The sequence below is a fragment of the Camellia sinensis genome, chromosome 8 (genome assembly GCF_055761805.1).
Source record: "Camellia sinensis isolate YWXY chromosome 8, ASM5576180v1, whole genome shotgun sequence".
In the NCBI taxonomy this organism is placed as follows: Eukaryota; Viridiplantae; Streptophyta; class Magnoliopsida; order Ericales; family Theaceae; genus Camellia; species Camellia sinensis.
The window spans coordinates 24,363,755-24,385,025 of NC_138968.1; positions in this window are offsets into that span (position 1 = coordinate 24,363,755).

Sequence of the window (21,271 nt, forward strand, 5' to 3'; positions counted from 1 at the left end):
CAATTCAAGGGGTCTGCTGACTTCTAGATGGCAATCGATGCTGCGATCGCCAGTAACTTGGCAAGGGAGGCGTCTAGGGGGGCTGGCCTGTCAGGAGCGACCACTGGGAGCAGGAGTGAAACATAAGTGATCCAGAGCTTCCAGCGATCGGACTTTTACAAACACGAGATGGCTGAGTTCTGGAACAGCAGCTGGAAGATGTTTAAACGCAAAGCAGAAGGGTTGTTCCCAGACTTGGACTTCAGCAGTGTGAAGATTGACGAAGACGACTTGGCCCAGACCCCCTTAGATGAGGGTGTTGAAGAAGAAGACCTCACCTCAAGTGAAGAGGAATGATTGGTGTGAACAAAATTTGTACTTAGAGTTTTGGGTTTTTGTTTGTTTATTTATTTATTTATTTTGGGAGTTGCTGTAATAAACTCATGTATAAGTTGTGAATGAATAAAATTATGAGCTGTGTTTGTGTTTTTATGCTATTGTCTTGATTAGTTGAGGATCTGCAAAGAATAAAGGTGGTGGTCTACATAGGACTTGTGTATAAGTCACTGCGAAGTTTAAAATGTAAGGAAAACTCAATATAGAGTGAAGTTTAAAATGTAAGAAAATCACAATGCAGAGTGAAGTTTAAAATGTAAGAATATTAAAAAACGTGAAGTTCTGAATCACGACCCAGCAAGGAGGCAGTCTGACTTGTAAGGGTCCCAAAAATGAAGTTTCAAATCACGTTGTAAGGGTGTTGATAAATGAAAAATTAAGTCGGGAAATGAAAGTCAAAAAATGTAAAGAGTGTTGAGAGGTGTAAAAACATGGACCTGGAATTTGACTAAGCATGGCCACTATGCCACAACCATGAAGTTTGTACGAATGGCCTTGACCGAGCTCTTCATTCATGCTTAGTTTAGGTTAAGCTATGATTAACTGACTTTTCAAGTAACTCAGTGGCTTTAAGTAACTCAGTCTGGCCGAGCTTTCTATGCTCAGTCTGGCTGAGGCTTTAAGTAACTCAGTCTGGCTAAGCTCTTCGTGCTCAGTCTGGCTGAGACTTTAAGTGACTCAGTCTAGCTGAGTGTCACAGCCCAAACTCGCCCCTATAGGTTTAGCACCGTAACCGGCCAGTAATCCGTGGATTACCAAAGGCCTCTGAACAGTTTAGCAAATAATAAGGGGCTGCTGAAGCAATAATACAAAATAGATAAGGTCCAATGAGCTGTGATAACGTACATGGGACAGAACATTTTAAAATTTATTTATATATACATAAACATGCCAGTCCAGATACACAATATTCACAAGGTATTTACAGAATGTACTTTCCAAGACCTGACTTTACAGAGTGTACATAAAGACTAGCATGATTATAAAAAAAAAAAACAGCCATGGCTTTGAACTTCGCTCGGAACCTCCTCGGGAGGCACAACAGTTGGCTGATAAAAACAAAATAGAAGGCCGTCAACTCTGGCCCTGGTCACATGCCGACTCACCTACATACATAATATAAACTGTGAGCGAAGGCCAGTGAATAATGATAGAGTAAAGGGTTTCAATGAATGAGTTCATATAGATTCAAAAATCATAATTCAGATTGGTATCAAATTCATCATTTGTCCAAATCATATACAAACAGAAATCATAAGTCAAGATTAAGTTTATGTGATACATCCATTAGCATTAACAGAACAGAACAGAACAGAACGTATACACGTGAGGTTACGAATAACCAGTTCCATAAAAGAACCTCCAGATCCGGGTAACAGAACAGAACAGAAGCTGAGCCCCCGTGACAGGGCCTCCGGTACGGGTAACAGAGTACAGATAGAAATAAGTTCCATAAAGGAACATTCGATACCGGGTAACAGCTAACAGATATCACATGATGCTAAGGATGTCACGAATACATATCAGAAATTGAACAATCATTCATTGTACATAACATATCATTTCGGAAAGCAGATCTTGTTTTATCACACAGAAAATAGATACAGTTGAACATAACTTTACTAAGTTATTACTCACAGTTGGCCTTGAAACAGACAGACGGAGCAGATTGATCACACGATACGCGGCACGTGACCTACATAACACATAACGGACACACACTTGAAACGCACATTCTAATTGCACAAAACTTATGTCGTTGGTTCTTAATGTGTTTCTAACCCTTAATCCTCACTATGGAGTCTTAATCAAGGCCTAGGAATGCCTACGATGGAATAAGGATGCAAAAATGTCTTGGAAAATATTTTTCAAAACTTGCTGAAAACAGGGGTCTCGCTCGAGCGTAGCTTTCTTCGCTCGAGCGAGCTTGTCAAAATAGAGGGGTCGCTCGAGCGTAGACTCCTTCGCTTAAGCGATCTATAAAAATGAAAAAGTACTGGTTGTTGAAATTTTACGCTCGATGCCCGCTCAATGCTCGCTTGAGCGTAGGTCTCGTCGCTCGAGCGTGCATCTGCATGCACCAAAAACCTGAGAGCTTGCAATTTAGCTCGAGCTACCATTCCTTCGCTCGAGCGAAGATCTGAACAAACGATGGTCACTCGAGCGTGGAATCCTTCGCTCGAGCGAGCAAGCCAAATTCTGGAATTTCCAGATTTGCCTCCCAAGCTCAAACCAAGCATTCAACACCTCAAAACTCGACCTCTTGGGCCCATTTTCTGGAAAACACTTGTAAACTCATAGTATAAGATGTTTCAAAGATCAATTTGTAAAATCAAAGCCCAAAGGTGAGTCAATTAAACATAATTTCAAATAAAGCTTCAAGAATATAACTTAAATGTAACATACAAGAATTCTCATGACTTCTAATGCTTCAAAACATGATCCAAAGCAAGATTAAGCTCAAGAATAGGATGAATTCATGGACTATAACGAAAATGTGGACATGCATGTGGAAATTCATGAAGAACAACTCGAAAATCCAAGAATATGTGCATGCATGCATGAATTCACTCTCAAATCCAACTCTTTAAACCAATTCTAGACTTTAAACTCTAATCTTCCATGAACCATGTAAGAATTAAACTCAAATGCATAATTGAAAAGGGAATCTCCTACCTTAAGTCTTGAATTCCAAGTCTAGGAGCTCAAATTTGCAAAGCCTCTTCAATTCTCCTAAGTTCCAAGCCAAATCTCGTGTTGAACTCAAATTCCTACCTCACTCTCTCTCGCTCATGATTTGAGTCTAAGGAAGAAGGCTAAAAATGGTGTATGAATCAATTCTGAACAATGTATGAGAAAGTGGCCTATTCAAGGGCAATTTGGTAATAAACTTAACTAATGTAATTTAACATTATTTAATCTAATTTAATAATACCAAATCATATTTTAATTAAACCTACCATAAAATCACATATATTCTAACTAGTCTAAAACATTAATCAATTTCGGACTCGGGTGTCGATAAAGCTTTCAATTCGCAGTACAAAGTCGAAACATGAACAGATCATTTTATGGCAAACAGATAAAAGCACAAAGATAATGCAATACATATGCAATTTAATTCCGGATTCCTTCTAAATTACTGTTAGGCATAAATAATCATGGTTTAGCATTAATCGGAGGTCGGGGTTATTACACTAAGCGCTTCATCCTCAGTCTGGCTGAGGCGTTTCATGCTCAGTCTGGTTGAGGCTTTTCATGCTCGGTCTGGCTGAGGCTTTAAGTGACTCAGTCTGGTTGAGGCTTTTTATGCTCAATCTGGCTGAGTTCTTCATGCTCAGTCTGGCTGATACTTTAAGTGACTCAGTCTGGCTGAAGCTTTTTATGCTCAGTCTGGCTGAGGCATTTCATGCTCAAGCTGGCTAAGGCTTTAAGTGACTCAGTCTGGTTGAGGCTTTTTATGCTTAGTCTGGCTAAGGCTTTTCATGCTCAGTCTGGCTGAGGCTTTAAGTGGCTCAGGCTGGCTAAGGCTGCAATCAAAGTGTTATTGAAATACTACACAGATAGTTGAGATATAAGCTTGTTGTCATTAAAGTGTTGTAACAACACTCATACTGTTTACTGATTAATGACCGAATGATTACCGTTAATCATTGATTACTGCGAAATGGAACTGATAATGACTGATAATTGAACTGACTAAAGTACTGAACTGACTGACAGAAATTGAAACTGAATTGAATGAATACATCTGTTTGAACTGCATTCTATCTGTTGATTGTTTATTTGATCTGTTCGTATTTTAGTGTTTAAACTGCTAATTGAAGGCCTTATCGGCGGCCGAATCTGAAACCGATTAGTGTTCTGTGACCCTCGTAATTTATGTGATTTTATTGTACAATTATCTGAAAATTGATTAGGTATGATTAAATTAGATTAAATAAGCTAATTAAAGAGTTGGACTTATTTACCGTTATGCCCTTGAGTGGGCCACTATCTCAAATACACACACTTGAGCCTTGTACTTGAGCCAAACACATTTGCTCAGCCATTTCTTCTTGTTCTAGCCGAATTTAGAGAGAGAGGAAGTGAGAGTCTTGAGTTCATTTCATTATTGCTTAGAATTTGAAGAGAATTGAAGGTTGATTGTTGCTTTGTGGTCCTACACTTGGAATTGAGGCTCTAGGTAAGGGAACTCAACCTTTATTGATGTGTTTGAGCTAGTTCTTGCATGAGTCATGCTTCATTGTAGAACTAAGTCATATTTTGGTTCATTGTTGTTGATTTGAAGCTCATTTCATGCATGCATGTTTGTATTGTAGATGTTTGAGTTGTTTTCATGGCAAAGGGTTACATGCATGTTCATAATCATGTTTAAGTCCATGATTTCACCATGTTTTGAAAAGAATTGGCTCCTGAGAGCATCAAATTGAAGCTTCAAAATGGTTTGAATTCATGCATGTTTGCATGTTCATCTTGTGCTTGAAAAATGGTTTAAATTGGGTTTGAATTAAACACCCTTGGGCTTTGATTTCTTAAAATTGAGCTTTGAAACATGATATCCTATGTGTTTATAAATGTTTTCCAGAAAATGGGCCCAAGAGGATTGGTTTTGATGCTTTTGAGCTTGGTTTTGGACCTGGAGCTCGAATCTGGGATTTCCAGATTTCAGTCGTCCGCTCGAGCGGGGGAAGTGCCGCTCGAGCGGGAAAATCGAGCTTCCAGCATCTTGCACTGTTTTACAGTCCGCTCGAGCGGAGGATTGGGCGCTCGAGCGGAGTTATGTCTCAAGCTCGAGCGGGGATTTCACCCATCCAGTACTTTTACAGTACGCTCGAGCGGTAAAGTTTACGCTCGAGCGTGTACCTTTGTTTGCCTGTACGCTCGAGCGTGGAAACCTGAGCTCGAGCGGGACTTTGTTTTTCTGAAAATCCTGAAAATGCTTTTAAATGTGCATCTTTGCATCCTCATCCCATCCTAGGCATTCTTAGGCCTAGTTTAAGGCATCTTAATGAGGATATAGATGTAGAACACACCAAGGCAAATTAGGGATTAAGTTATGATATTTCCCAACTGTGTAGCTTAGTGTGTGTTCAACCTGTGAACTGTGTAGGGTTGGCAACTGGGGAGACACGCTCTAGCATACTGTAGCCCAGAACTCTGTGAGTAACAATTGTGTAAAGATATGTTCAACTGACTATCTTTTGAATACTGAACTGAACTGTTTACTGAACTGGTATTATTTACTGAATGAATGTATGTCCTTTATTTCTGAATTGTACTGTGGCATCCTTAGTACCTACTGTTTACTGTTACTGTTACTGCGACAGAATTCTCTGTCGGTTCCCTCGTGGAGCCACTACTGTTTACTGACTGATGGCCATCATTACTGTTCGGTCTTTCAAGACCTACTGTTACTGTTATGCTAATGGATGTACCACATATGACTGTTTACTGTACTGAACGACTGAAATACTGATTGAATTGAACTGTTTTCATTACCGTAAGGACATTCATTCCAAACCTCTTTACGCTTTATGTTATTCACTGGGCTTTAGCTCACTGCTCATATATATATGTAGGTGTACAGGCACCAGACCGCAGCTAGAGGCGTCAGGGTTACTCCAGTTTTGTCAAGCCAGCCTTTGTGCCTCACTGCGAGGTTCCGAGTTGCCATGCTATGGCTTGGGGGTGTTTTGTCTGTTTTTCCCCCTTCTGTACTGTTTTACTGTTTTGTATAGACTGACTGCTTACCGTACTGTTATCAGGGGATTAGGTCCCCGTACTGTGTGACTGTAAACTTTGTATAGACTGTACTGTTGTATGTGAATGCATGAAAAATCTTTTTGGCATACAGACTGTCACAGCTCAATGGGCACTATTTATTTACTGTATTGGCTTCCGCCAGGCCCTGTACTCTGTTTTACTGTATTACTGTTCTGCAGGCCTTCGGTAATCTCGGATTACTGGCCGGTTACGGTGCTAAACCCATAGGGCCGGGTTTGGGTCGTGACAGAGTGGTATCAGAGCGATACTTAACCACGAGTTATACCGCACACACGTGTCCAAATGAGCTATAGGGTGTCCTAGAAAAGTGATTAGGGCATTTCATGAACTTGAAAAGTGTGTGGTTATGTTATGACTGAATATCTGCTAATGTGTTAAACTGGTAAACAAATGACCGCTTATGTTTAAAACTGTTATAACTGCTTATAGTGAAATGGATAATGCAAATGAACCTGAGTCCTCATCTACTGAGGCAAGAATGGAAAGAATGGAAAGAATGATAGAACTGATAACTGCTAGACTTGAACAACAACAGAACCAACAGCCTCCTCCTCCTCCGGTACAGCCGGAACTTAATGCGAATGTGAATGATGGGGACATAATTGCTTTGACCCAGAAGTTCAGCAAAATGAAACCGCCATCCTTTCAGGGAGGCCTTGAACCGCTAAAAGCTGAAGCTTGGGTTCTGGAAACAGAGAAATTATTTGAAGTGTTTCCGTGCTCAGAAGCGAATAAAGTACTGTTAGCTACCTTCACCTTACAAGAAGAAGCTAGAAGGTGGTGGATGTTGATCCGTGATACAAATACTGTTATGACTTGGGCTCAGTTCAAGGAGTCCTTCTTTGAAAAGTATTTCCCTCAGTGTGTTAGGGATAGGAAAGTGACTGAATTTGAACAGTTGAAGCAGGGCACAATGTCCGTTGCAGAATATGAAACCAAATTTACTGAACTTGCCCGATATGCACCGCATATGGTGGATACTGAGTATAAGAAGGCCAGAAAATTTGAAGGTGGCCTTAATGTGGCAATACTTGATCGAATAAATGTTTTGAAACTACCGACTTTTGTGGGTGTTCTCGACCGGGCATTGATGGCCGAGTCGAACATTGCAGCAGTGAAACAATCTGAAACGCCAACAACTGAATGGCATGGTAAAAGGCAGGGTTTCAAATTCAAGAAAGGCAAGCACAACCCAGCCAACAAGAAACAGAATACGGGGTCGACAACTAGCCCCAGCCAAGGGAGTGGTTTCATACCACCCTGTTCTGAGTGTGGCAAGAAGCACAAAGGGGTTTGCTACAGAATATCTGGAGCCTGCTACAGGTGTGGCAAGGTGGGCCACATGGTTAAAGACTGCCCCTCTGCTCCACAAGCCAGTAGTAAAGCTGCACCAAGCGCAGCAGCATCAACTGTAGCACCAAAGCCTAACCCCAGAGCTACCGGGAAAGAGCTTGTGAGGCAAGGCCGAGTGTTCGCACTAGTACCGGGAGATGTGCAGAATACCGAGACCGTTGTGTCAGGTATTCTCTCTATCTGTACTCAAAATGCATATGTACTGATGGATTCGGGGTCTACGCATTCATACGTGTCGCATGCTTTTTCACGGAAATTGAATAGACCCTTAGAACCTATGAACTATCTGCTAGCTGTATCATCACCCGTAGGGGGATCCATGACATGTGCTTATATGTACCCTGCATGTGAAATCATTGTTGGGGATATGCATCTGTTTATTGATTTACTGCCATTGAACATTGATCATTTTGACGTAATATTGGGGATGGATTGGTTACAAAAATATCATGCCACTATTGACTGTGTGACCAAGCAAGTTGTTTTTCGTCCACCCGGTTTGCCTGAATTTGTGTTTAATGGGAGTGGAGTAGTACCTCCTCCGTATCTGATTTCGTCTGTGAAAGCTGTTAAACTGATTAGAAAGGGAGGTAAAGGATATATGTGTTCTGTATTAACTGTATCTACTGATGTTAATGTTAATATAAGCTGTATTCCTATAGTCAGAGAATTCCCAGACGTTTTTCCAGAGAATTTGCCAGGGGATTTGATTGACAGGGAGATTGAATTCACCGTGGATGTGATTCCCGGAACACAGCCAGTTTCGAAAGCTCCTTACCGAATGGCTCCAACTGAACTGAAGGAGTTGAAAGTGCAACTGCAAGAACTGTTAGACAAAAAGTTCATCAGACCCAGCACTTCGCCATGGGGTGCTCCTGTTTTGTTTGTCAAAAAGAAAGATGGCTCACTGAGACTGTGCATTGACTACCGTGAACTGAATAAGGTAACTGTAAAGAATAAATACCCATTACCGCGTATTGATGACTTATTTGATCAGTTACAGGGTGCACAAGTGTTTTCTAAGATTGATCTCAGATCGGGGTATCATCAACTGAAAGTTAAACCGGAAGACATTGATAAAACTGCTTTTAGAACGAGGTATGGACATTATGAATTTTTAGTTATGCCTTTTGGAGTCACGAATGCACCAGCTGCATTTATGGACCTCATGAACAGAATCTTTAAACCATACCTTGACAATTTTATTGTTGTATTTATTGATGACATACTGATTTACTCCAAGAGTATAGAACAACATGAACATCATCTGAGACTTGCCCTGCAAACCTTAAGAGAACAGAAACTGTATGCTAAACTGTCTAAATGTGAATTCTGGCTTGACCATGTTATGTTTTTGGGGCATGTGGTTAGCAAAGACGGGATTTCTGTTGATCCGCAGAAAATTGAAGCTGTGGTGAACTGGCCTAGACCAACAAATGTGACTGAAGTCCGAAGCTTTTTGGGATTGGCTGGATATTACAGAAGATTTGTCAAAGATTTCTCCAAAATTGCTCTACCATTGACTCAGTTAACTCAGAAGGGGACATCATTTGACTGGACTGACCAAAGAGAATCTGCGTTCCAGGAGTTGAAAACTCGACTTGTGACTGCACCAGTTTTAACTTTACCATCAGGTACGGATGGTTATACTGTATTTAGTGATGCTTCTCATAAGGGTTTGGGATGTGTTTTAATGCAGAATGGGAAGGTTATTGCTTATGCTTCCCGACAACTGAGACCACATGAAAAGAACTACCCGACCCATGATCTGGAACTTGCTGCAGTAGTATTTGCACTGAAAATCTGGCGTCACTATCTGTACGGGGTGACATGTGAAGTATACACCGACCATAAGAGTTTAAAGTATTTCTTCACACAGAAAGAACTGAACATGAGACAGCGGAGATGGCTGGAACTGATTAAAGATTATGACCTACAGATACTGTACCATCCGGGAAAAGCCAATACCGTTGACGATGCATTGAGCCGGAAATCGATTGGAAACTTAGCCTGTTTGCTTACCGGACAGAAAGAGTTGCTTTGTGACCTTGAAAAATCTGAAATTGAAATTGTTTTGAGAGAACAAGGTGGAACCTTAGCTGCTATTTCTGCTCAACCAGCACTGATTGAAGAGATTAAAGAGAAACAGCAACTGGATGATTTCTTGAAGAAGATCATCGAAGAAAGAGAATCTAAACCGAGACCGGGATTCAAATTTGAGAATAATGTACTGAAATTTCAAGAAAGACTGTGTGTACCAAATGATACTGAACTGAAAAGAAGAGTTCTGCAAGAAGGCCACAATTCGAAATTGTCTATCCATCCGGGGAATACGAAAATGTACCAAGATCTGAAACAGAATTTCTGGTGGCCGGGAATGAAGAAAGAAATTGCTGATTTTGTATCCAAATGTCTTCATTGCCAACAGGTCAAAGCTGAACATCAACGACCTGCCGGACTATTGCAACCCCTACCCATACCAGAGTGGAAATGGGAGCATATCACGATGGATTTTATCGTCGGATTGCCTCGCTCCAGAAAAGGTATGGATTCAATTTGGGTTATTGTTGATAGACTAACCAAATCTGCTCACTTCTTACCTGTCAAGACGATTTATAATGCGGACAAATTGGCTGTTATCTATATTGATGAGATTGTAAGACTGCATGGAGTGCCTGTGTCTATTGTTTCTGACAGGGATTCGAAGTTTACATCGAGGTTTTGGCAAAGCCTACAGACTGCACTGGGTACCGAACTGAGGCTGAGTAGTGCCTATCATCCTCAGACAGATGGACAATCAGAAAGGACTATCCAAACTCTGGAGGATTTACTGAGAATGTGTGTCCTTGATTTTCAGGGAGATTGGGAAAGTCATCTGCCATTAGTTGAATTCGCCTACAACAACAGTTACCATTCGAGTATTGGTATGGCGCCTTTCGAGGCATTGTATGGCAGGAAATGTAGATCTCCAATTTGCTGGGCAGAAGTTGGAGATGGGCCTTTGCTTGGGCCCGAGATTATTTATGAAACAACTGAGAAAGTGAAACTGATACAGCAAAGACTGAAAACTGCACAGAGTAGACAGAAAAGTTATGCAGACGTCAGAAGACGGGACAGAGAATATGAAGTGGGTGATCACGTTTTTGTGAAAGTGACACCGATGAAAGGCCAGACTCGTTTTGGAGTCAAAGGCAAGTTAGCGCCGAGATATGTCGGACCGTATGAGATTATTGAGAAAATCAATCCGGTGGCGTATCAAGTTGCGCTTCCTCCTGAAATGGAACACATGCATAATGTTTTCCACATTTCTATGTTAAGAGATTATCTCCGGGATCCCTTCCATGTAATAGAGCCTACCCACGTAGTGTTGAGTGATGACTACACTTACGAGGAACGGCCTATACAGATTGTAAACAGACGGATCAAGAAACTGAGGAACAAAAAGATCCCGCTAGTGAAAGTTGACTGGCAGAACCATGGTGGTGTGTATGCCACTTGGGAAAGGGAAGATGACATGGCCAAAAGATATCCTGAACTGTTTCCACTGAATCCTGTTTTCTTCCAGAATGAAGGTAACTCGAGTTTAGAGGACTAAACTCTTTATAAGGAGGGGAGACTGTAACAACCCTCATACTGTTTACTGATTAATGACCGAATGATTACCGTTAATCATTGATTACTGCGAAATGGAACTGATAATGACTGATAATTGAACTGACTAAAGTACTGAACTGACTGACAGAAATTGAAACTGAATTGAATGAATACATCTGTTTGAACTGCATTCTATCTGTTGATTGTTTATTTGATCTGTTCGTATTTTAGTGTTTAAACTGCTAATTGAAGGCCTTATCGGCGGCCGAATCTGAAACCGATTAGTGTTCTGTGACCCTCGTAATTTATGTGATTTTATTGTACAATTATCTGAAAATTGATTAGGTATGATTAAATTAGATTAAATAAGCTAATTAAAGAGTTGGACTTATTTACCGTTATGCCCTTGAGTGGGCCACTATCTCAAATACACACACTTGAGCCTTGTACTTGAGCCAAACACATTTGCTCAGCCATTTCTTCTTGTTCTAGCCGAATTTAGAGAGAGAGGAAGTGAGAGTCTTGAGTTCATTTCATTATTGCTTAGAATTTGAAGAGAATTGAAGGTTGATTGTTGCTTTGTGGTCCTACACTTGGAATTGAGGCTCTAGGTAAGGGAACTCAACCTTTATTGATGTGTTTGAGCTAGTTCTTGCATGAGTCATGCTTCATTGTAGAACTAAGTCATATTTTGGTTCATTGTTGTTGATTTGAAGCTCATTTCATGCATGCATGTTTGTATTGTAGATGTTTGAGTTGTTTTCATGGCAAAGGGTTACATGCATGTTCATAATCATGTTTAAGTCCATGATTTCACCATGTTTTGAAAAGAATTGGCTCCTGAGAGCATCAAATTGAAGCTTCAAAATGGTTTGAATTCATGCATGTTTGCATGTTCATCTTGTGCTTGAAAAATGGTTTAAATTGGGTTTGAATTAAACACCCTTGGGCTTTGATTTCTTAAAATTGAGCTTTGAAACATGATATCCTATGTGTTTATAAATGTTTTCCAGAAAATGGGCCCAAGAGGATTGGTTTTGATGCTTTTGAGCTTGGTTTTGGACCTGGAGCTCGAATCTGGGATTTCCAGATTTCAGTCGTCCGCTCGAGCGGGGGAAGTGCCGCTCGAGCGGGAAAATCGAGCTTCCAGCATCTTGCACTGTTTTACAGTCCGCTCGAGCGGAGGATTGGGCGCTCGAGCGGGGATTTCACCCATCCAGTACTTTTACAGTACGCTCGAGCGGTAAAGTTTACGCTCGAGCGTGTACCTTTGTTTGCCTGTACGCTCGAGCGTGGAAACCTGAGCTCGAGCGGGACTTTGTTTTTCTGAAAATCCTGAAAATGCTTTTAAATGTGCATCTTTGCATCCTCATCCCATCCTAGGCATTCTTAGGCCTAGTTTAAGGCATCTTAATGAGGATATAGATGTAGAACACACCAAGGCAAATTAGGGATTAAGTTATGATATTTCCCAACTGTGTAGCTTAGTGTGTGTTCAACCTGTGAACTGTGTAGGGTTGGCAACTGGGGAGACACGCTCTAGCATACTGTAGCCCAGAACTCTGTGAGTAACAATTGTGTAAAGATATGTTCAACTGACTATCTTTTGAATACTGAACTGAACTGTTTACTGAACTGGTATTATTTACTGAATGAATGTATGTCCTTTATTTCTGAATTGTACTGTGGCATCCTTAGTACCTACTGTTTACTGTTACTGTTACTGCGACAGAATTCTCTGTCGGTTCCCTCGTGGAGCCACTACTGTTTACTGACTGATGGCCATCATTACTGTTCGGTCTTTCAAGACCTACTGTTACTGTTATGCTAATGGATGTACCACATATGACTGTTTACTGTACTGAATGACTGAAATACTGATTGAATTGAACTGTTTTCATTACCGTAAGGACATTCATTCCAAACCTCTTTACGCTTTATGTTATTCACTGGGCTTTAGCTCACTGCTCATATATATATATGTAGGTGTACAGGCACCAGACCGCAGCTAGAGGCGTCAGGGTTACTCCAGTTTTGTCAAGCCAGCCTTTGTGCCTCACTGCGAGGTTCCGAGTTGCCATGCTATGGCTTGGGGGTGTTTTGTCTGTTTTTCCCCCTTCTGTACTGTTTTACTGTTTTGTATAGACTGACTGCTTACCGTACTGTTATCAGGGGATTAGGTCCCCGTACTGTGTGACTGTAAACTTTGTATAGACTGTACTGTTGTATGTGAATGCATGAAAAATCTTTTTGGCATACAGACTGTCACAGCTCAATGGGCACTATTTATTTACTGTATTGGCTTCCGCCAGGCCCTGTACTCTGTTTTACTGTATTACTGTTCTGCAGGCCTTCGGTAATCTCGGATTACTGGCCGGTTACGGTGCTAAACCCATAGGGCCGGGTTTGGGTCGTGACAGAGTGGTATCAGAGCGATACTTAACCACGAGTTATACCGCACACACGTGTCCAAATGAGCTATAGGGTGTCCTAGAAAAGTGATTAGGGCATTTCATGAACTTGAAAAGTGTGTGGTTATGTTATGACTGAATATCTGCTAATGTGTTAAACTGGTAAACAAATGACCGCTTATGTTTAAAACTGTTATAACTGCTTATAGTGAAATGGATAATGCAAATGAACCTGAGTCCTCATCTACTGAGGCAAGAATGGAAAGAATGGAAAGAATGATAGAACTGATAACTGCTAGACTTGAACAACAACAGAACCAACAGCCTCCTCCTCCTCCGGTACAGCCGGAACTTAATGCGAATGTGAATGATGGGGACATAATTGCTTTGACCCAGAAGTTCAGCAAAATGAAACCGCCATCCTTTCAGGGAGGCCTTGAACCGCTAAAAGCTGAAGCTTGGGTTCTGGAAACAGAGAAATTATTTGAAGTGTTTCCGTGCTCAGAAGCGAATAAAGTACTGTTAGCTACCTTCACCTTACAAGAAGAAGCTAGAAGGTGGTGGATGTTGATCCGTGATACAAATACTGTTATGACTTGGGCTCAGTTCAAGGAGTCCTTCTTTGAAAAGTATTTCCCTCAGTGTGTTAGGGATAGGAAAGTGACTGAATTTGAACAGTTGAAGCAGGGCACAATGTCCGTTGCAGAATATGAAACCAAATTTACTGAACTTGCCCGATATGCACCGCATATGGTGGATACTGAGTATAAGAAGGCCAGAAAATTTGAAGGTGGCCTTAATGTGGCAATACTTGATCGAATAAATGTTTTGAAACTACCGACTTTTGTGGGTGTTCTCGACCGGGCATTGATGGCCGAGTCGAACATTGCAGCAGTGAAACAATCTGAAACGCCAACAACTGAATGGCATGGTAAAAGGCAGGGTTTCAAATTCAAGAAAGGCAAGCACAACCCAGCCAACAAGAAACAGAATACGGGGTCGACAACTAGCCCCAGCCAAGGGAGTGGTTTCATACCACCCTGTTCTGAGTGTGGCAAGAAGCACAAAGGGGTTTGCTACAGAATATCTGGAGCCTGCTACAGGTGTGGCAAGGTGGGCCACATGGTTAAAGACTGCCCCTCTGCTCCACAAGCCAGTAGTAAAGCTGCACCAAGCGCAGCAGCATCAACTGTAGCACCAAAGCCTAACCCCAGAGCTACCGGGAAAGAGCTTGTGAGGCAAGGCCGAGTGTTCGCACTAGTACCGGGAGATGTGCAGAATACCGAGACCGTTGTGTCAGGTATTCTCTCTATCTGTACTCAAAATGCATATGTACTGATGGATTCGGGGTCTACGCATTCATACGTGTCGCATGCTTTTTCACGGAAATTGAATAGACCCTTAGAACCTATGAACTATCTGCTAGCTGTATCATCACCCGTAGGGGGATCCATGACATGTGCTTATATGTACCCTGCATGTGAAATCATTGTTGGGGATATGCATCTGTTTATTGATTTACTGCCATTGAACATTGATCATTTTGACGTAATATTGGGGATGGATTGGTTACAAAAATATCATGCCACTATTGACTGTGTGACCAAGCAAGTTGTTTTTCGTCCACCCGGTTTGCCTGAATTTGTGTTTAATGGGAGTGGAGTAGTACCTCCTCCGTATCTGATTTCGTCTGTGAAAGCTGTTAAACTGATTAGAAAGGGAGGTAAAGGATATATGTGTTCTGTATTAACTGTATCTACTGATGTTAATGTTAATATAAGCTGTATTCCTATAGTCAGAGAATTCCCAGACGTTTTTCCAGAGAATTTGCCAGGGGATTTGATTGACAGGGAGATTGAATTCACCGTGGATGTGATTCCCGGAACACAGCCAGTTTCGAAAGCTCCTTACCGAATGGCTCCAACTGAACTGAAGGAGTTGAAAGTGCAACTGCAAGAACTGTTAGACAAAAAGTTCATCAGACCCAGCACTTCGCCATGGGGTGCTCCTGTTTTGTTTGTCAAAAAGAAAGATGGCTCACTGAGACTGTGCATTGACTACCGTGAACTGAATAAGGTAACTGTAAAGAATAAATACCCATTACCGCGTATTGATGACTTATTTGATCAGTTACAGGGTGCACAAGTGTTTTCTAAGATTGATCTCAGATCGGGGTATCATCAACTGAAAGTTAAACCGGAAGACATTGATAAAACTGCTTTTAGAACGAGGTATGGACATTATGAATTTTTAGTTATGCCTTTTGGAGTCACGAATGCACCAGCTGCATTTATGGACCTCATGAACAGAATCTTTAAACCATACCTTGACAATTTTATTGTTGTATTTATTGATGACATACTGATTTACTCCAAGAGTATAGAACAACATGAACATCATCTGAGACTTGCCCTGCAAACCTTAAGAGAACAGAAACTGTATGCTAAACTGTCTAAATGTGAATTCTGGCTTGACCATGTTATGTTTTTGGGGCATGTGGTTAGCAAAGACGGGATTTCTGTTGATCCGCAGAAAATTGAAGCTGTGGTGAACTGGCCTAGACCAACAAATGTGACTGAAGTCCGAAGCTTTTTGGGATTGGCTGGATATTACAGAAGATTTGTCAAAGATTTCTCCAAAATTGCTCTACCATTGACTCAGTTAACTCAGAAGGGGACATCATTTGACTGGACTGACCAAAGAGAATCTGCGTTCCAGGAGTTGAAAACTCGACTTGTGACTGCACCAGTTTTAACTTTACCATCAGGTACGGATGGTTATACTGTATTTAGTGATGCTTCTCATAAGGGTTTGGGATGTGTTTTAATGCAGAATGGGAAGGTTATTGCTTATGCTTCCCGACAACTGAGACCACATGAAAAGAACTACCCGACCCATGATCTGGAACTTGCTGCAGTAGTATTTGCACTGAAAATCTGGCGTCACTATCTGTACGGGGTGACATGTGAAGTATACACCGACCATAAGAGTTTAAAGTATTTCTTCACACAGAAAGAACTGAACATGAGACAGCGGAGATGGCTGGAACTGATTAAAGATTATGACCTACAGATACTGTACCATCCGGGAAAAGCCAATACCGTTGACGATGCATTGAGCCGGAAATCGATTGGAAACTTAGCCTGTTTGCTTACCGGACAGAAAAAGTTGCTTTGTGACCTTGAAAAATCTGAAATTGAAATTGTTTTGAGAGAACAAGGTGGAACCTTAGCTGCTATTTCTGCTCAACCAGCACTGATTGAAGAGATTAAAGAGAAACAGCAACTGGATGATTTCTTGAAGAAGATCATCGAAGAAAGAGAATCTAAACCGAGACCGGGATTCAAATTTGAGAATAATGTACTGAAATTTCAAGAAAGACTGTGTGTACCAAATGATACTGAACTGAAAAGAAGAGTTCTGCAAGAAGGCCACAATTCGAAATTGTCTATCCATCCGGGGAATACGAAAATGTACCAAGATCTGAAACAGAATTTCTGGTGGCCGGGAATGAAGAAAGAAATTGCTGATTTTGTATCCAAATGTCTTCATTGCCAACAGGTCAAAGCTGAACATCAACGACCTGCCGGACTATTGCAACCCCTACCCATACCAGAGTGGAAATGGGAGCATATCACGATGGATTTTATCGTCGGATTGCCTCGCTCCAGAAAAGGTATGGATTCAATTTGGGTTATTGTTGATAGACTAACCAAATCTGCTCACTTCTTACCTGTCAAGACGATTTATAATGCGGACAAATTGGCTGTTATCTATATTGATGAGATTGTAAGACTGCATGGAGTGCCTGTGTCTATTGTTTCTGACAGGGATTCGAAGTTTACATCGAGGTTTTGGCAAAGCCTACAGACTGCACTGGGTACCGAACTGAGGCTGAGTAGTGCCTATCATCCTCAGACAGATGGACAATCAGAAAGGACTATCCAAACTCTGGAGGATTTACTGAGAATGTGTGTCCTTGATTTTCAGGGAGATTGGGAAAGTCATCTGCCATTAGTTGAATTCGCCTACAACAACAGTTACCATTCGAGTATTGGTATGGCGCCTTTCGAGGCATTGTATGGCAGGAAATGTAGATCTCCAATTTGCTGGGCAGAAGTTGGAGATGGGCCTTTGCTTGGGCCCGAGATTATTTATGAAACAACTGAGAAAGTGAAACTGATACAGCAAAGACTGAAAACTGCACAGAGTAGACAGAAAAGTTATGCAGACGTCAGAAGACGGGACAGAGAATATGAAGTGGGTGATCACGTTTTTGTGAAAGTGACACCGATGAAAGGCCAGACTCGTTTTGGAGTCAAAGGCAAGTTAGCGCCGAGATATGTCGGACCGTATGAGATTATTGAGAAAATCAATCCGGTGGCGTATCAAGTTGCGCTTCCTCCTGAAATGGAACACATGCATAATGTTTTCCACATTTCTATGTTAAGAGATTATCTCCGGGATCCCTTCCATGTAATAGAGCCTACCCACGTAGTGTTGAGTGATGACTACACTTACGAGGAACGGCCTATACAGATTGTAAACAGACGGATCAAGAAACTGAGGAACAAAGAGATCCCGCTAGTGAAAGTTGACTGGCAGAACCATGGTGGTGTGTATGCCACTTGGGAAAGGGAAGATGACATGGCCAAAAGATATCCTGAACTGTTTCCACTGAATCCTGTTTTCTTCCAGAATGAAGGTAACTCGAGTTTAGAGGACTAAACTCTTTATAAGGAGGGGAGACTGTAACAACCCTCATACTGTTTACTGATTAATGACCGAATGATTACCGTTAATCATTGATTACTGCGAAATGGAACTGATAATGACTGATAATTGAACTGACTAAAGTACTGAACTGACTGACAGAAATTGAAACTGAATTGAATGAATACATCTGTTTGAACTGCATTCTATCTGTTGATTGTTTATTTGATCTGTTCGTATTTTAGTGTTTAAACTGCTAATTGAAGGCCTTATCGGCGGCCGAATCTGAAACCGATTAGTGTTCTGTGACCCTCGTAATTTATGTGATTTTATTGTACAATTATCTGAAAATTGATTAGGTATGATTAAATTAGATTAAATAAGCTAATTAAAGAGTTGGACTTATTTACCGTTATGCCCTTGAGTGGGCCACTATCTCAAATACACACACTTGAGCCTTGTACTTGAGCCAAACACATTTGCTCAGCCATTTCTTCTTGTTCTAGCCGAATTTAGAGAGAGAGGAAGTGAGAGTCTTGAGTTCATTTCATTATTGCTTAGAATTTGAAGAGAATTGAAGGTTGATTGTTGCTTTGTGGTCCTACACTTGGAATTGAGGCTCTAGGTAAGGGAACTCAACCTTTATTGATGTGTTTGAGCTAGTTCTTGCATGAGTCATGCTTCATTGTAGAACTAAGTCATATTTTGGTTCATTGTTGTTGATTTGAAGCTCATTTCATGCATGCATGTTTGTATTGTAGATGTTTGAGTTGTTTTCATGGCAAAGGGTTACATGCATGTTCATAATCATGTTTAAGTCCATGATTTCACCATGTTTTGAAAAGAATTGGCTCCTGAGAGCATCAAATTGAAGCTTCAAAATGGTTTGAATTCATGCATGTTTGCATGTTCATCTTGTGCTTGAAAAATGGTTTAAATTGGGTTTGAATTAAACACCCTTGGGCTTTGATTTCTTAAAATTGAGCTTTGAAACATGATATCCTATGTGTTTATAAATGTTTTCCAGAAAATGGGCCCAAGAGGATTGGTTTTGATGCTTTTGAGCTTGGTTTTGGACCTGGAGCTCGAATCTGGGATTTCCAGATTTCAGTCGTCCGCTCGAGCGGGGGAAGTGCCGCTCGAGCGGGAAAATCGAGCTTCCAGCATCTTGCACTGTTTTACAGTCCGCTCGAGCGGAGGATTGGGCGCTCGAGCGGAGTTATGTCTCAAGCTCGAGCGGGGATTTCACCCATCCAGTACTTTTACAGTACGCTCGAGCGGTAAAGTTTACGCTCGAGCGTGTACCTTTGTTTGCCTGTACGCTCGAGCGTGGAAACCTGAGCTCGAGCGGGACTTTGTTTTTCTGAAAATCCTGAAAATGCTTTTAAATGTGCATCTTTGCATCCTCATCCCATCCTAGGCATTCTTAGGCCTAGTTTAAGGCATCTTAATGAGGATATAGATGTAGAACACACCAAGGCAAATTAGGGATTAAGTTATGATATTTCCCAACTGTGTAGCTTAGTGTGTGTTCAACCTGTGAACTGTGTAGGGTTGGCAACTGGGGAGACACGCTCTAGCATACTGTAGCCCAGAACTCTGTGAGTAACAATTGTGTAAAGATATGTTCAACTGACTATCTTTTGAATACTGAACTGAACTGTTTACTGAACTGGTATTATTTACTGAATGAATGTATGTCCTTTATTTCTGAACTGTACTGTGGCATCCTTAGTACCTACTGTTTACTGTTACTGTTACTGCGACAGAATTCTCTGTCGGTTCCCTCGTGGAGCCACTACTGTTTACTGACTGATGGCCATCATTACTGTTCGGTCTTTCAAGACCTACTGTTACTGTTATGCTAATGGATGTACCACATATGACTGTTTACTGTACTGAACGACTGAAATACTGATTGAATTGAACTGTTTTCATTACCGTAAGGACATTCATTCCAAACCTCTTTACGCTTTATGTTATTTACTGGGCTTTAGCTCACTGCTCATATATATATGTAGGTGTACAGGCACCAGACCGCAGCTAGAGGCGTCAGGGTTACTCCAGTTTTGTCAAGCCAGCCTTTGTGCCTCACTGCGAGGTTCCGAGTTGCCATGCTATGGCTTGGGGGTGTTTTGTCTGTTTTTCCCCCTTCTGTACTGTTTTACTGTTTTGTATAGACTGACTGCTTACCGTACTGTTATCAGGGGATTAGGTCCCCGTACTGTGTGACTGTAAACTTTGTATAGACTGTACTGTTGTATGTGAATGCATGAAAAATCTTTTTGGCATACAGACTGTCACAGCTCAATGGGCACTATTTATTTACTGTATTGGCTTCCGCCAGGCCCTGTACTCTGTTTTACTGTATTACTGTTCTGCAGGCCTTCGGTAATCTCGGATTACTGGCCGGTTACGGTGCTAAACCCATAGGGCCGGGTTTGGGTCGTGACAAGTGTAGCCCATGTGATCAGAGATTTACATCACATGAGAGGAGAATGAGAACAATGAAGTGTGTAAATTGTCAAAAAGGAAATACAACAAAAGATTGATACAAGAATTAAACTTTTATTGAAAATAGCGCTTCAAGTGCTCAGCGTTCCATGGGTGGGGGAGATCTCGGCCCTCCATGTCCTGAAGTTGGTATGTGCCCAGACGAGGTCTGGTTTTGACAATGTAAGGTCCTTCTCATTTGGCTGCCAGTTTTCCCTAAGCTAGATTCTTGGTGGCGAGGGTTACTTCGCGTAAAACAAGGTCCCCCACGGCGAACTCCCTTGGTCGGACTTTGCGGCTGTAATGTGTTCTCATCTTCTGTTGGTATGAGACCCGTCTGACAGCAGTGATTTCTCGGAGCTCTTCGATTAGGTCTAGGTCTGCCCGACGTAGCTCCTCAGTTAGTTCTGGATTCGGATGTAGGATTCTTGGGGTAGGCAGACCGATTACCACTGGGATGATCACCTAAGCGCCATATGTTAAGCGAAAAGGGGTCTCCCCAGTGGGGGTTCGAGCGGTAGTGCGGTAGGCCCAGAGCACATTCG